The 13,911-nt window shown below is 42.6% G+C and overlaps 1 protein-coding gene across 20 annotated transcripts in view; it reads right to left on the reverse strand.

Annotated features, from left to right (window-relative positions):
• Positions 1-13,911, reverse strand: part of EYA1 (EYA transcriptional coactivator and phosphatase 1) — a 295,372-nt gene that overhangs the window by 69,635 nt on the left and 211,826 nt on the right. The gene's annotated exons all lie outside the window — the stretch shown is intronic.

Below are 13,911 nucleotides of genomic sequence, written 5' to 3' on the forward strand. Positions count from 1 at the left end.
TTGGGAAGAGACTTACCCTGTTTCCAGAGTGAAAAACAAACCATTTACTCACATGTCTTAGGTACATTTTTTTCTTAGCCCATCCAGTTTACACACCAGCCATTTTCTACCTCCCCAAATTCCAGATGTGCCAGTGTGCTGGCTCTCCCCCGGATCTTTGCCAGATTTCTCTCTTAGATATGGGTTGGAATCTCTCAATCTAATGTTCTCACTGAGACATTTTGATGTTATATTTCACCAAAGAGAAAACTACGGAGAACAGGTGAAGGCCTTTGTTACTGTACTGTCAGCCTGGACTCTACCCCTCTACCCACAGGTCATCACGTGCCCAACTGCATGGTCTCAGTGCTACCGCCATGTTTAAGCCTTAGGAGTCAGAGTAGATAAGAAGGGACTTTGACAGAGGAAATTCCAGTTCTAAATCACATGGAACAGCCCTGTACCTCCTATTTAGTTTGAAAACCAAAGTAGATTTGTGTCACTTTTAAATGAGGCTTTTGCATGTCCACTGCCACAGCATACTTCTTCATGCAAACCCATTAGGAAATCCTCCTACCCAGAAACCACTGTGATAACTGCCAAGCCCATTAGTTAATTGTGGGTGGAAAGTCCCAAACAACATCCCTCAACACACACAATGGAAGGTCCATGTACGTAGTTATTTGGGATGCACCTTTGGCCTAACGCACCGTGTAGAACTGTGAGAATACAGTTCTACCTGGTCGAAGTCAAGCATGCTCGAAATCTACATTAGATCACTTTTCTTGCAGAGGCAGAAAACTCTGGCATCCTCTCAAGTTGTTCCAAACCAAGCATCTTCCTTCCATGTTTTATGGAGAATTAGAAGCTCCAAATGAATATCTTTTTTAGAGTTCAGTGGATTCACAACTGTGCTTTGAAGAAAAAAGTCTTGACCTTCCTTTTCTGTAAATATTCTATAAGCTACATCTCAATGCAGAACTGGATAGCCACTACCCTAGACAGAACATGCGCCAACCTCTTAAACAGTTTCAAACCAAAGCATGTACTTCACAACTGGCAGAGCTGGCATGGGATTTGACCTGTAAAGTCTGTCTGGAATCATGAGCTCTCTGTATTTGGAAATTCATTTTGAGAAGCTAAAGGACATCAAGCAATGCACCTTATCACATTGCCTTGACTTCCAGGTAGCTTAGGGTTAATTTCGTCCTCAACGTCTGTCATACCTAGCTTTTCTTAGCCTTGGTTTCCTCCTACTATGCCCATTCCTTTATTTCCTTGTGTTTGCTTCTGTACCTGTTTAAAAAAGCCAATTAAATATTTAAAAATATATCCCATCTCAATTTTTTGGAAATGAAAAAGCTACAATTGATTAATCACTTCTGTAACTTCCTTGCCCCCCACCCCCAAGTAAATTAAATGAGCAAAGTTTTCAGGTTGATTTTTAAATCACCTTATCTAAATTTTTTCCAGGTGGAGAATAAAAGCCCTAAAAGATGGACAATCTGACAGCTTTAAATATTAATAAACACACACAAACACAATTTACCAGTCTCAACTTCTTAGAAGAGGAAATTTAAATGATGCAAGCTAGTTAAAAAAAATCTCTTCCTCTTTGTTCTTTGAGGTGGAATTAAATGCATCTGCTCTCCTAACCAGCTTTCCCAACTAACTTCTCCTTCCTCCTCCTAGTGCAAAACAACTCAACAAATATTTTAATCTTCTAATCCACTGACATCTCATGTTTCGTTAAAATCCTCTCCAAATTGTTCAACTTGACCCCCGCTGAGACAATGGATGTGAAAATACTCAGAAGAGCATTCATTTCACTTCACAAGCATTGGCTGAATGCTCACACTCTTCTAGGCATTGCACTAGGGAGGAGCTTGAAGCACAATGATGGACCAAAAAGACCTGGTTCCTGCCTTCTTGGAGATTAAAATTCAGAGGAAGGCACTGATTTGTGACAAAAATTAAAGATTACAAAACAATATGGAAAAGGTTGTAACATGGAAAAGACAGAATGCTAGGAGACCACAAAGGAAGTCCACGTGACTCATATGTACAGGGTTGTGGAAGCTTCCTGAAGATGGAGGAAAAATGCACCAGTGACAAGGGAATAAAAATATGGTTCAGGCAGCCACTGAGCATGCTGAAAGAGGTGTGTGTGTGTGTGTGTGTGTGTGTGTGTGAGAGAGAGAGAGAGAGAGAGAGAGAGAGAGATAGGGAGGGAAGGAGGGAGGGGGAGAGAGAGGGGGAGAGAGGGAGAGAGGGAGGGAGGGAGGGAGAGAGAGATTGAAGAACTGAAAAAAAAATCAATCTGACCTGAATTAATGGAGGAAGAGTACAGAGATGAGGTGGGGTGGGAGAAAGCAGGTGGGTGGGAAGTGGGGTGGCATGGGAAGTGGAGTGGACAAAGTATTCAGTAAGAGAGTGATGTGATCACCCTTCCATCCAGATAGAAGACTGGCTCCAGTGTGCCAGGGTACTGGAGACAAGTGAAGACTGAAAAGGGAGCCCATCCCAGAGGACAATTCAGTAATTCGGGTAAGAGATACTGGTGCCTAGATACGGGTAGTGGGGACAGGGAGAGTTAATGTTTTGAAGTGCCATTAGGAGGTGAGATCAGTTAGATAAGGAAGAAGGAGGAAGTCAAGTATGATGCTCAGGCCAAGGGATTGGCAACTGGGTACACTATAATAGAAAGTATGAGATTTAGGAAGAAAAAAGGATTATAGGGAAGTGCGCAGGTGAGAATTCAGGTTCAACGTTTGGACATATGGAACTTGAAGAGTCTGTAGCATTCATACCCAGTAGGCTGTTAGACTGATTCGAAGCTTAGGAAAGAGATGTGATTTAGAAACTGACACCAGGAGTAACTTAAGGTATGGGTACAGTTAGTCCTGGCTGGGTGGTTCAGTTGGTTGGAGTGTTGTCCCAACATGTCAATATTGCCGGTTCAACCCCTGGTCAGGGCACATACAAGAATCAACTAATGAATACATAAATAAGTGGAACAATAAATCAATGTTTCTCTCTCTCTTTCTCTCTCAAATCGATAAATAAAAAATTTTAAAAAGAAATGGGAAATGGGTGTAATTAAAAACATGCAGTGTGAGTAGAAGAGATGAGCAAAGACAGATGGGGAGGTAGGTGGGTACGAGAAGGAGAACCAAGGCCAGCATACTGTAGAGGAAAGAGTATGGGAAGAGAGTGATCTGTAACTTCAGATCAGCCAAGGTAAAATGAAGACTGAATCCAAGTGTATTTTAGATTTAGAGGTAAAGAGGTCTTCTCTGTATCTGGCAAAAGTAAAGATTTGAGAATTATTTGGGAGGTAGACTAGTGGGATAAAAATGAGACAGCAGAAGGAAGAAGAATAAACAAGGGTTAAAATTCCTCAAATGTTACTGATGGCCCTGTAATGGCTAAATCCAATCATGTTAGTCCTCAGTCAAATTTGAGCTCTGTGGCTGTGCTGACCACCCGTTCCTTTAAACCATGTATACCTCCCTTATTTTTCTGCTTCTCATCCTGCCATTCACACTGTTCCTTCTCAGTGTCTCTGGAAAACTCTTCCTCTGCCCAAATGCTTAAATATTAGTGATACTCCAAGTGCTGATCTGGGACAAAATAAGGAGTTTGCATCAGGATGTTAATTAATGCAATGCTTCCTTCCTTAAAAGTCTTGCTAAGATTAAAAGGAATAGTCAGCTAAAGTAAACAATGTGCTTAGTGATGCAGTGGATTACATTCTGAAGCACATTCCTTGTATTACCACAAACTGGTAAGAAACAATTAGTGGATGGGCAGCCAGTGGCTGAAGTGTGTTTTGAATAGCAGTGCACTAGATTTTTCTCGAAGGTCCTCTTATCTCAGTATAAGCTCTCAGTGGGTGGTAGTATTTGTAAGAGGGATTTCAGTGATAACCTCTGGGGTAATGAGTTTAAAGCTTTACTTCCAGATCTCTTGACCTGAATACCCCACTGTTTGAGAGGTGCCACACCTCTCTATGTGAATATTCCATGAACAGCACAACTGAAGTTGTCCCAAACTGAATCTTCCTTCTCTGTTAAGAAGCCTGATTAACGGTACCAACATCTACCCAATTTTCCAAGCCTGGTCAAATCAAGATGAAATTCCAAGGCTTTTATCTCCTAAATACTTTTGTTTTAATTCAGGCTCTCATCATCCCTTGCCTTAATTCTTACAAGTGACTGTTTGTAAGCTTGCCACACAGAGCATTTCAATGATTGTCTGTACCACCATGACCGAGAGCTTAAATACCCTTCAAAGCTCCAAACTCCCAATACAGAACAGGAAGGACAGTCTAGGTTTGAGGACATTCAACTTTGGACTCACGGCCACTTTTCGAATCTTAATCTCACTGCTAAGTAGTAATAGTATGATTTGTGTAAGTTATATGCCTTTTCTATGACTCATTTTCATTATTGATGAAATGAGAATAAATGAAATAAAATAAAATGAATATACAGTAAAAGTACTTAGAACCGTGTATGACACTAGCATTCTATGATGTCAGCTACCTTGAGAAAAAGAAAAGTCCCACAGAGTCACTGTCTGACACCCTTACCTCTAACTGTTCTCTCTCCTCCATGGTCTGCACCTGGGACAGACACGCCTAACATTCTCAGTGCTCTGAAATGGTCAGGCTGTTTTGCAACTTGGCAAGTTCTTTCACTTAGAATGCTCTTTCTCAACTCAGCTCCTTCCCCTGACCTGTCTGTGAAATTCCTATAGAAACCCCTAAAGATCAAGCTGAAATATCAGTGCTGTGAATTCGCCATTTAAATCTTGGTTTTTCCTTTGTAATTACATTTATCTCTATTATATGGTTACATAATTTTGTGCAATTATTAATATTCCTAGTGGATGCCATATAATTTGATTGATTGATTTTGAGCAAATGTCCATCACTCCTGCCCTTGGAGGGCAGAACTGGGGGTGTCCCTGTGTAATCTGAGAGCACAGTAAGTCTCTAGAGTGCAAAGCAGACATTTAAAAAAAAACAATGACTGAAGGATTGAATGTTTCTCAATTCTGGCTCTTACTCTATTCAATCTATGAAGATTATTTAATGATTTTTACTAGCTACTCAGAATATTTTCAAATGGAAAATAGTTTAATTATTTAAAATCTTACTTAAAAGCAAAAAAAATCTTACTTAAAAGCTAATGCTTATAAATTCAATCACAAAATACTAAGCTCTGCACAAGATCATTAAAATTCTACATTTGTAAATTGTGCTAAATTGTTCCACAAATCCTTTAATATTAAAAAGACAAGCAGAATTAGAACTAAGAAGATTCCATCAAGTTCCTCTTGGCTTCTCTAGTTCTCCTGACCTCACAAGTCTTAGGGTCTCAGGGAAGTGTTTTTTTGTCCTTGGTCTTCTGGTTTGTCAAATGGAGGACATAGCCTAGTCACTTAGCTTTCAAGTTCTATCACCTGTGGATGAACAATATTTACTGAACCATCCTAGATGTTAGTTTTTGGTTTCTTCCTTTTAAATAGTCACCAGTGGACTAATCTATATAGAATTCCCTGGGCAACTTCAGCCCTCAGAAATCATCAGGGCTCACTGCCTACTGTATCTAGTCCAAATTCCTTATCTGGTTTTATTTCTCATGCCTCCCTTAACATTTATCTACTTTCTTATACGTATTGCCAAACAGTTTTCAAAAGGATCATATTAATTTAAATTGTGTCAGTTTTAGAACAGCCTTACACACATTGGTCGTCACTGTTTCAAAAAGTCACTGCTATTTTATTAGGTGTAGAATGGTATTGCATGCTATCAATTTGAAGATACTGGAAATGCCTGTGTATATATGCTTGACAACTATTTCCTTCTATGACCCATCTAAGTTCATTGCCAAGTTTTTATTTCCCTTTACTAATATATAAAAGTTTTCATTTCTTTTTCATATTTGCAGATACTTTCCAAGTATTTCCAGGCTTGCTAGTTCCTCAAATTATGCTGATATTTCTTTAAATGATGGTTTCCTTCAGAGGAGTGTTTGATTTTTATGGAGTCTTGCTGCACAGCATGGAGACCTGGTTGAAGATTTAGGGGTAAGCGTTCTCATTTATTCTAAGGGTAGCAGGGAATTTCTGCTGTAACTCAGCTCCCTTGGGGAAGCAGGACACTGGGCTCCTGCAGGCTTCCTTCGCTGGGCTCTGGGAGGGCTCATTCCAAGTCTGAGCTGAAGGACTCCTGCCCAGAAACAGAATTAAGTAACCTGACTCCTCCTTGCTGCTGAGAGGATGCTCCTGTCACATGTGTGGCGCTGAGTGGAGGTCTGGACAGCTACAGTCTCTGCCTGGACCCTGAGTCTCTGCTAACCCTAAGACATTACCTATCACAAAAGGAACTGCAGAGCTTTGCGGAAAATCCTTACAAAGACTATCCGAATTCAGTGAACATGGTAATCAGAAATTACATTCTATTTGTTGCTATGCAGAACTCAGATAAAAAGAACAGGGTATGTTACGTCCCTAAAAGCAGAAGTATCATGTTCAAGACTTAAGTACATGGGATACTCACACGGGTGAGTGTGAAGAAGATGCCAGAGAGCAATCAACACCCAGGAACCCCCAAATTCTGAGACTCTCAAAATCAACATACATATATGCAAAAGTCTTCTTAAAAGGTGGCACATCAGGTCAGAGTGAGGAAGACTGAAAGAAAGAAGACAGCTTAATTCCGACTCAATGAGGGAAGGATGTTATGGTTCGCTTGGCATTCCTCAAGGGGCAGATGCCACTGGGCAAAAGAATCCTATGCACCCATTGGGTGTATCTCTGTTTATAGTTTTTGAAATTTTCCTCTGGGGCAGAGGTAACTGCCCTGTAAACTGAGTTAATTAACATAAATAATTGAGATTGCATCTTACTCCTGAGACAGATTCTTTAATCAATGCACATGGTGAAAACCACACACAATCACAATTACCCAGAAAACCTCTCAACCAGCTGCACCGTGAGAGGCAAAAGCAGTGGAACTGACCTGCGGGTCAGCAGGGTATGGGTCACAGGTCATGCGGAGGCACAGAACTGGCTTGCCCACCCTATCTAATTTTAATTTTTGTTTTGGGAGCGGAGTCTGTACCCTCTAATGCAGCAGTTGGGAAATATTTTCTGTAAAGAATCTTGGGTTTTGTGGGCCATATGGTCTCAGTTGCAATGACAGCTCTGCTGTTACAGTGCAAAAGCAACCACAGGCAATGTGTTCATGGAGGAATGTGGCTGCGTTTCAATGAAACTGTATTTACAAAACAGATTTGGCTTTTAGGAACATGTAGCTGTATCATTAAAGTGACTGTGCATTTTCTGCAACTCCGTGGTGACTCTGAGATTCAATTCAATGACTGCCTCCTGACCTCCCTGGGTGATATCTCTTCTTCCAAACTGATGCAAACATTAAATGTTAAAATTGTGTGGTAGAGAGAGTAAGTAAAACATGTTGCTGGACTAAGTGGAGAACAAGGTCCCAAACAAAATGCTATTGTTTTTGAGTTGCTAATGAGCATAAAAGGAATTTAATAAATCCTTTTTAGAAGACCCTATCCTGGGGGTCAGGGAGCCGAGCCATCATGACATCCAAAGGTATCTATCTTGAACACTCCAACAAAACAAGACAAGGGTAAGATTCTGTTTTTCCCCTGAACACAGTAACTTGAAATACAAGAGAGAGCTTCTCCTCAGGTGGATATGGGCACTGGACACACACTCCTTAGGTGTGACTTTGTGTGCGCATCTCTAACAGAATGGCTAGGTGCCAGCACCAAACCTAACAAAACCGAAAGATGGGCTCTGTGCCAGATGTGTGGCCTTGGGGACACTGGCTACCGTGCTCTTTGTAGTTGTTTGACTATGGAGGGCCAAAGCAGACCAGTGACACCAGAAAACGAGTTAAGCTGTGTTTCTGAGCAAAGGAAAATTCAAAGGCCCTACCACCATCGTCCAGTCTCCTGTTCACTATAATTTAGGTGAAAGGGCAAAGGAAAGGGGCACGTAGGCGTCTCCCACCGAAAACTTAGATTTTCCTTGACTTACAGGGACTTCTAACCACTGATTCTGACAGATGTTCCTTCCAGGCCTCTGACAATATTTTTTAATGGATTCTTCTCTCTGTAAGACAGTGAGGGAGAAGGGCAGCCTGGGTTCAGCCTTCACAGTCAGAAAGCCTCAGAGTTGAAAACTGAAATTCCAATTACTCTCCAGACTCTAAAGAAATTCCAGTGGTGGCTTAAGCCTCATGCTCAAATTCTCAGGTGACAGAATGCAATACCACAGACATGAAATGCTCGCAACAGAGAATGTGTGTATATGCACCATTTGTTCAGGTAAATTTCTTTTCCTTTCCTCAATAGAAGGGAATAACGCTGGAAAATGTCTTTAATAAGATCTTTATATATTATTGTTTAGAAACACTCTTAGACACAAATCCATTTACAACAACTACAAAGTAAGCTCATGTCTTTGCACTGGATCTCACTGCCATTCATGGACCTTTCTCTCCTGGAGGTTTGAGAATGAATGGGGAGGGTTTTCTTACCTCTTTTAAAATTTTGTTAACTCTCTCTTGAGGACATATTTATTAATTTTAGAGAAGGGGAGGGAGAGAGGAGGAAGGAGAGGGAGGGAGGGGGAGAGAGGCAAAGAGAGAAAATATCAACATGAGAGAGAAACATTGACGGGTTGCCCTCCCATACCTCCCATAAGCTCCCCAACTGGGGATCAAAGCAGCACCCTAGGTATGCGTCCTGACCAGCGACTGAACCTGCAACCTTTTGGTGTCCAGACAACTCCTCACCCAACTGAGTCACCTGTGCAGGACATTTTTTTTAATGGTCATGGATGCCACACTACATTGAAGATGGATGACTGCAACCTCAGGCATTGTAGAATTTCACTTTTTCCTACCCTTCCCTTCACCACTGCGATTTGAGGCATTCTGTCTCAGAAGGCACCACTCATGAATTTTTTAATCATGAAGGTTTCTAAATGGCTATGAGCATTTTCCACTTGCTTTCTTAGAATTCATCTCTGTGCATCTGTGAAGACAGCAGCTACTGTTTGGGTTCGATCTTTCTCTCTTAAACTTCTGAAAGAGAAGTAAGTATGCAATGCTTTCTTCTCAGGGAACTGTACCTCCAGCCACTGCCCCTAGTCTGCTGACTGCTGTTGATCAGATTGACCCCGCACCTGGAGTCAGGGCCAGCGCCACGGACACGTGACCTACGCGGTCACATAGGGCCTTGTGCTCAGATGGGCCCTACACTAGGTTTACTCTCTGCTGTGCTATCTGGAAACTCTTTACGAACAAGGGGCCCGCATCTTCATTTTGCACTGGGGCCCACAAATTACAGAGCCAGTCCTGCCTGTGGCATCACCAACAGATCTCTGAGCCACTGAAGCATGAGGTACCTTAAGAGTATGTGGTAAGCAGAGCACCTACTATGTGCCAGGCAATGTGCTAAGCACTGACAATCCAGCAGAGCAGGACAAAATCTCCTCCCCTCACAACAGCTTAGTGCTGCCTGGATCCATTAGGTCCAGGAGGTCACAAGCAAGAGCAGGAGACAGCTTGTCACTCTCTAAGACCAAGTCAAACCCCAGCCACAAGCAAGCAGCCTGGTTCTCATTCACTGAAGAAATAGAAGCACGTACTCTATACTCTCTGTGCCAGATAACCCCCCTGCCAGGACTCGTTACCCTCAGTCTGCCTACACTTTTGTTGTGATGGTTTAACTCTGGGATCCTGAGGCCAACCCCTGTCTTGGTGTGAGATCGCAGGCCCCTATTGCCAACACCAGCCAGCATTCCCTTTCTACTGGACCACTGCCTGTGCATCTAGGCTAGGTACAGTTCTGGCCTAAAACAGACTCCCAAACTCTCTCTTGTTTCTGTTCCACCTCTTTATTACCTTGTACTGTGCAGCAAAAATAACTAAGAGAATTGTGAATATCTGCTTCCCATTCTCTTTCAAACCCACTTCAATCATATTATTTTTTCTAAAATGCCAACACTTCACTTTGTCAAATTCACCATTAACCCCAACATCGTCAAATCCGATAGTCAAATCTCAATTCCCATTTTTCTCTAACTTCCTCCAGCATTGCACACAGCCAATCCTGCCTTCCTTCTACAACACCGACTTCTCTTAGCCTCCGGGAGGCCTCCGCCTCAGTTCCAAGGTCCCGGGCTCAGCATGCTCACTCCTTCTGCACTGGCACTTGCTGGCCCAGTCAACTCATCCAGGCACATAAGCTTTAAACAACATTTGTGGCAATTCACAAATGTATGTTCTAAACTGTCCTATGAACATCAGGCTTACCCAACAACTAACTTGCCATATCCCCCTGGAATTTCTTATCTATCTATCTACCTATCCCTCCCTCCTCACCCTAGGATATGATTATTGATTTGAGAGAGAAAGGGGTAGAGGGACAGAGGGAGAGAGGAGAGGGGGAAGAGAGAAAGAGAGAAACATCAATGAGTTGCCTCCTGTATGCGCCCTGACTGGAGATTGAACCCACAGCCATTTTGGTGTATTGGACGATGCTCCAACCGAGCCACCTGGCCAGGCCTTCCCCTGAGATTTCTAATTAAGGCATCTCAGACTTCACAGGCACTAAACAGAACCCTGGGTTCTTCAACTATACCTTCTTTCCCTGCCACTTTCTCACATCAGTAAATGGCAAATTCACTTTTCCAGCTGTTAGGCCAAAATCCATGATGTCATTCACAATTCCTATGTTCTTACTTCTCACATTCAGTCTAATAACAAATCCCAGTCACCCAACTTTCTAATCTCTCTCCAATCTGACCAGTTTCATTGCTCCACACCCAGCACTGACCTGCTGTTCCCTACCACCTGGATGCCTGGAGTCATCTCCTCCTACTTGATGGCTCTGCTTCCTTCTGGCGGAGACACAGCAACAACCAGGAGACTCTTTTCCAATGTGTGTGACATTTTGTCCCTTTTGTCTTAAATACTTCCCAAGTCCTCTCTACACCCACAGGCCTGCTGTGATCTGGCCTCTGTGCCCCTTCCCTGCCCCCTCCCCCTCTCCTCTCCCACAGTGCTCCAACCTGTCCGCCTTCTTGTCACTCACCAAGTCTACCAAGCACAGTCCCACCTCCAGGCCCTGGTGACTGCTGTTTTCTGTCCCGGAACACTCTTCCCCCAGATATTCGGGGGGGCTCTCTCTCCACCTCTTTTGGGTCTTTCCTCAAGTGACCCCCTGCCAGACCACTCTTTTGGCTCTGTTGAGGACAAAGCGAGGCAGGGCAGCCTCTGATGGGCCCCTGCCTAGTCAGGTTGGCCACCACCTTGTTCTGTAGGTTTGGGGCCAGAGGAAAGGATCTGCCCAGGATCGAGATGAGCTGCCTGGATTCCTGAACATGCACTGACTCCGGAAACGTGGACTCCTTTCATTTCAGTGTTTGGGAAACCACCCACCTGCGGAGGGCGTGGCTCTTGCCAGTTTTGGGATTCTGGTCCATCTCCACATCCTCCCTAACTTACAGGACAGAACATGGGAAGTTGAGCATTTCGAATTTCCTAGTAGTGGACAGAATAACCTACAAATTCAGACAGTAAGATTGACATGTATTTCAGAATGGGCCTGGTAACTTGTAATTCATATAATGATCTGAACCTTAGTTTTCTCAACACTAAAATGGGGACAGCACCATTATGAAGGTTACATGAGATAATACATGATAAAGTATTTGTTCAAACATGTTAGTGTTGTCATGTGAAATGAATTGTTCAAAGTCACCTCTCTGAGCTCAGTTCTCTTATAAAGATGATCATAAATTCAGTGATCTTCCAGCTCAAAATTGCTTTTATCTTTAGTGAAACTGATACATAGTTTTAGTTTGTTCTTAATGGAATAATACTCTGCCATTAAGCCCATTTAAAGGGGTCTGTTCCTCTGGCCTTGACTAAATATCCCTCCCTTCCCCTGTCCCGCCTTCACTCACATCATTCAATGCTGAGGATGAATTTCACTTCCTTTGTTAGTTTTTTCTCCAAATACTTTACATAAGAAACCTCTGTTCCTGCACAGTTCCCGAGCCCTTTGCTGCTTCTTCTAGTACAACGTTTTTAAAACTTAACCTTTATTAGGCTTGGCTTTTCATACAATACAATGCTCCTAGAGGAGAACAATAACTCTTCTTGCTCTCTGTGTCCCCACAGACCCCAACGGTACTTCCGAAGTAAGAGATGCTCAGTGAATAGCTAACAAAGAGATGGAGAGCATCCTCAAACCCATTTAGTGCTAACAGATGAAACGCATTTGCTGCCTTTCCTCAAATTAGCAAACAGTGTAACACAATTTAATAGCACGATTAAGGAGTAAGTCTCGTGAGAAGTGTGCTTCCTCAGGAATCTCTATCAATATCGATGCTGAGTCAAGGGAGGTCATCAGCTGAACAACGGTACTGAAGCAGATGCTTTAGGGAAAACACTAAATAGGAAACTGGAAAAGAAAGAGACTCCTCCAGAAGAAAGTTCTTAGAATGCTTCACACGGGATCATTCGAACTGCATAATTTGAAAACAATGTCAGCAGTAGAGAAAATGTATTCTTACATTTGGGAGGAATTTCACATTTGGCAACATGTTTTACACTAATCAGCTGAGCTGAAACTACTAACAAGTCTATTAAATTAGGGTAGATTTGGGGCTTCAAGCGGAGAGAAGGTAGACACGTGTGTGCTTCTTAGGAAGCTCTAACTATGAGAAGAGGTTTTTGTGCAGATACTAACCAAATGGTTAAGGCTTCATGAGCGCATATGAACCAAAATGGCGATGTTGACAAATTGTGGTTATAATTAATTAGTGTAATTTGCAAAGTAAGTGCTTCCTGAGCATGGAGTGGTTGTGGAATCTGTTCTCTAGACCTTAGTCTAGTTGAATAAAACATTTAAATTTTTATTCTATTTTCTGCGCAATTTATATTCTTCTTTTCTCCAAAAGGGGTTTAAGAGAGATAACCCATCAAATATATACACAATGACTGTATGGCAAGCAATCTTTAAAAAAAAAGTGAATGCATACATTAGAAGAAAAGCTGGGCTGGAAAAAGTAAGCTAAAGCCAGGGGAGGGCGGGGTCAGCACCGGCCTGCTTGACTAAAGAAAGCTATGCTCAGTGCAGGCAAAGACGCCGGTAGCTCTCACAGCGCAGAAGACGAGACAGAGCAAGTTCTCTCCTGAAACACAGGTGCACCTTACTAGGAGAGACAAGACAGACATGCCTCACAGGTCTGATGACTGAGAGGATGTTGTGTGATGCCAGGACCACAGCCTTGTGGTAAATCAAACTGCAGATTTTACAAGTTTCTTACTTCTGCGGCTGACGACAGCTGACTCCATACTCTACTTCTGAGCACAGAGCACTGGGGTCAGGCACCTTACTTATTTTAGGGTAAAACTGAAAATATCTAGAAGAAGGGGGCCATTACTTATCCTTCTGGCAGCTGACAGATGCGTGTTTCTCCTTGAGCTTTAAGCAGCCATGAGGTAAGAGGTTATACTGAGTAGCTGGAAGAGGAGCTACACTTGGTTGCTGAGTGGAGTGGGAACCCACAGCTTTACCAAGGTAGCTCTGCTGAAAACAGGAGTGACATTGTCTTAAAAACAGTAAGAGGCCTAATCGAGAAAGATCCCCATGGGGAAGGCCGTAGTTCTGACAGAGGGCCTGTGATACGCCTCACAAAGCTACTTGGGATTCATGTAGATGCTGCAAAGTAAGAGAACAACAAGCTTCAAAGCATACCACAGAATGTGACCACAACAATTTTAGACCAGATTTTTAAAGTGGAAGCTATCTATAATGTTCCCACAAAAAGGGGTCTCAGCAAACCCTTGAATAAATTATTACATTAAATTAT

Source organism: Phyllostomus discolor, chromosome 7 (genome assembly GCF_004126475.2).
Source record: "Phyllostomus discolor isolate MPI-MPIP mPhyDis1 chromosome 7, mPhyDis1.pri.v3, whole genome shotgun sequence".
Lineage (NCBI taxonomy): Eukaryota > Metazoa > Chordata > Mammalia > Chiroptera > Phyllostomidae > Phyllostomus > Phyllostomus discolor.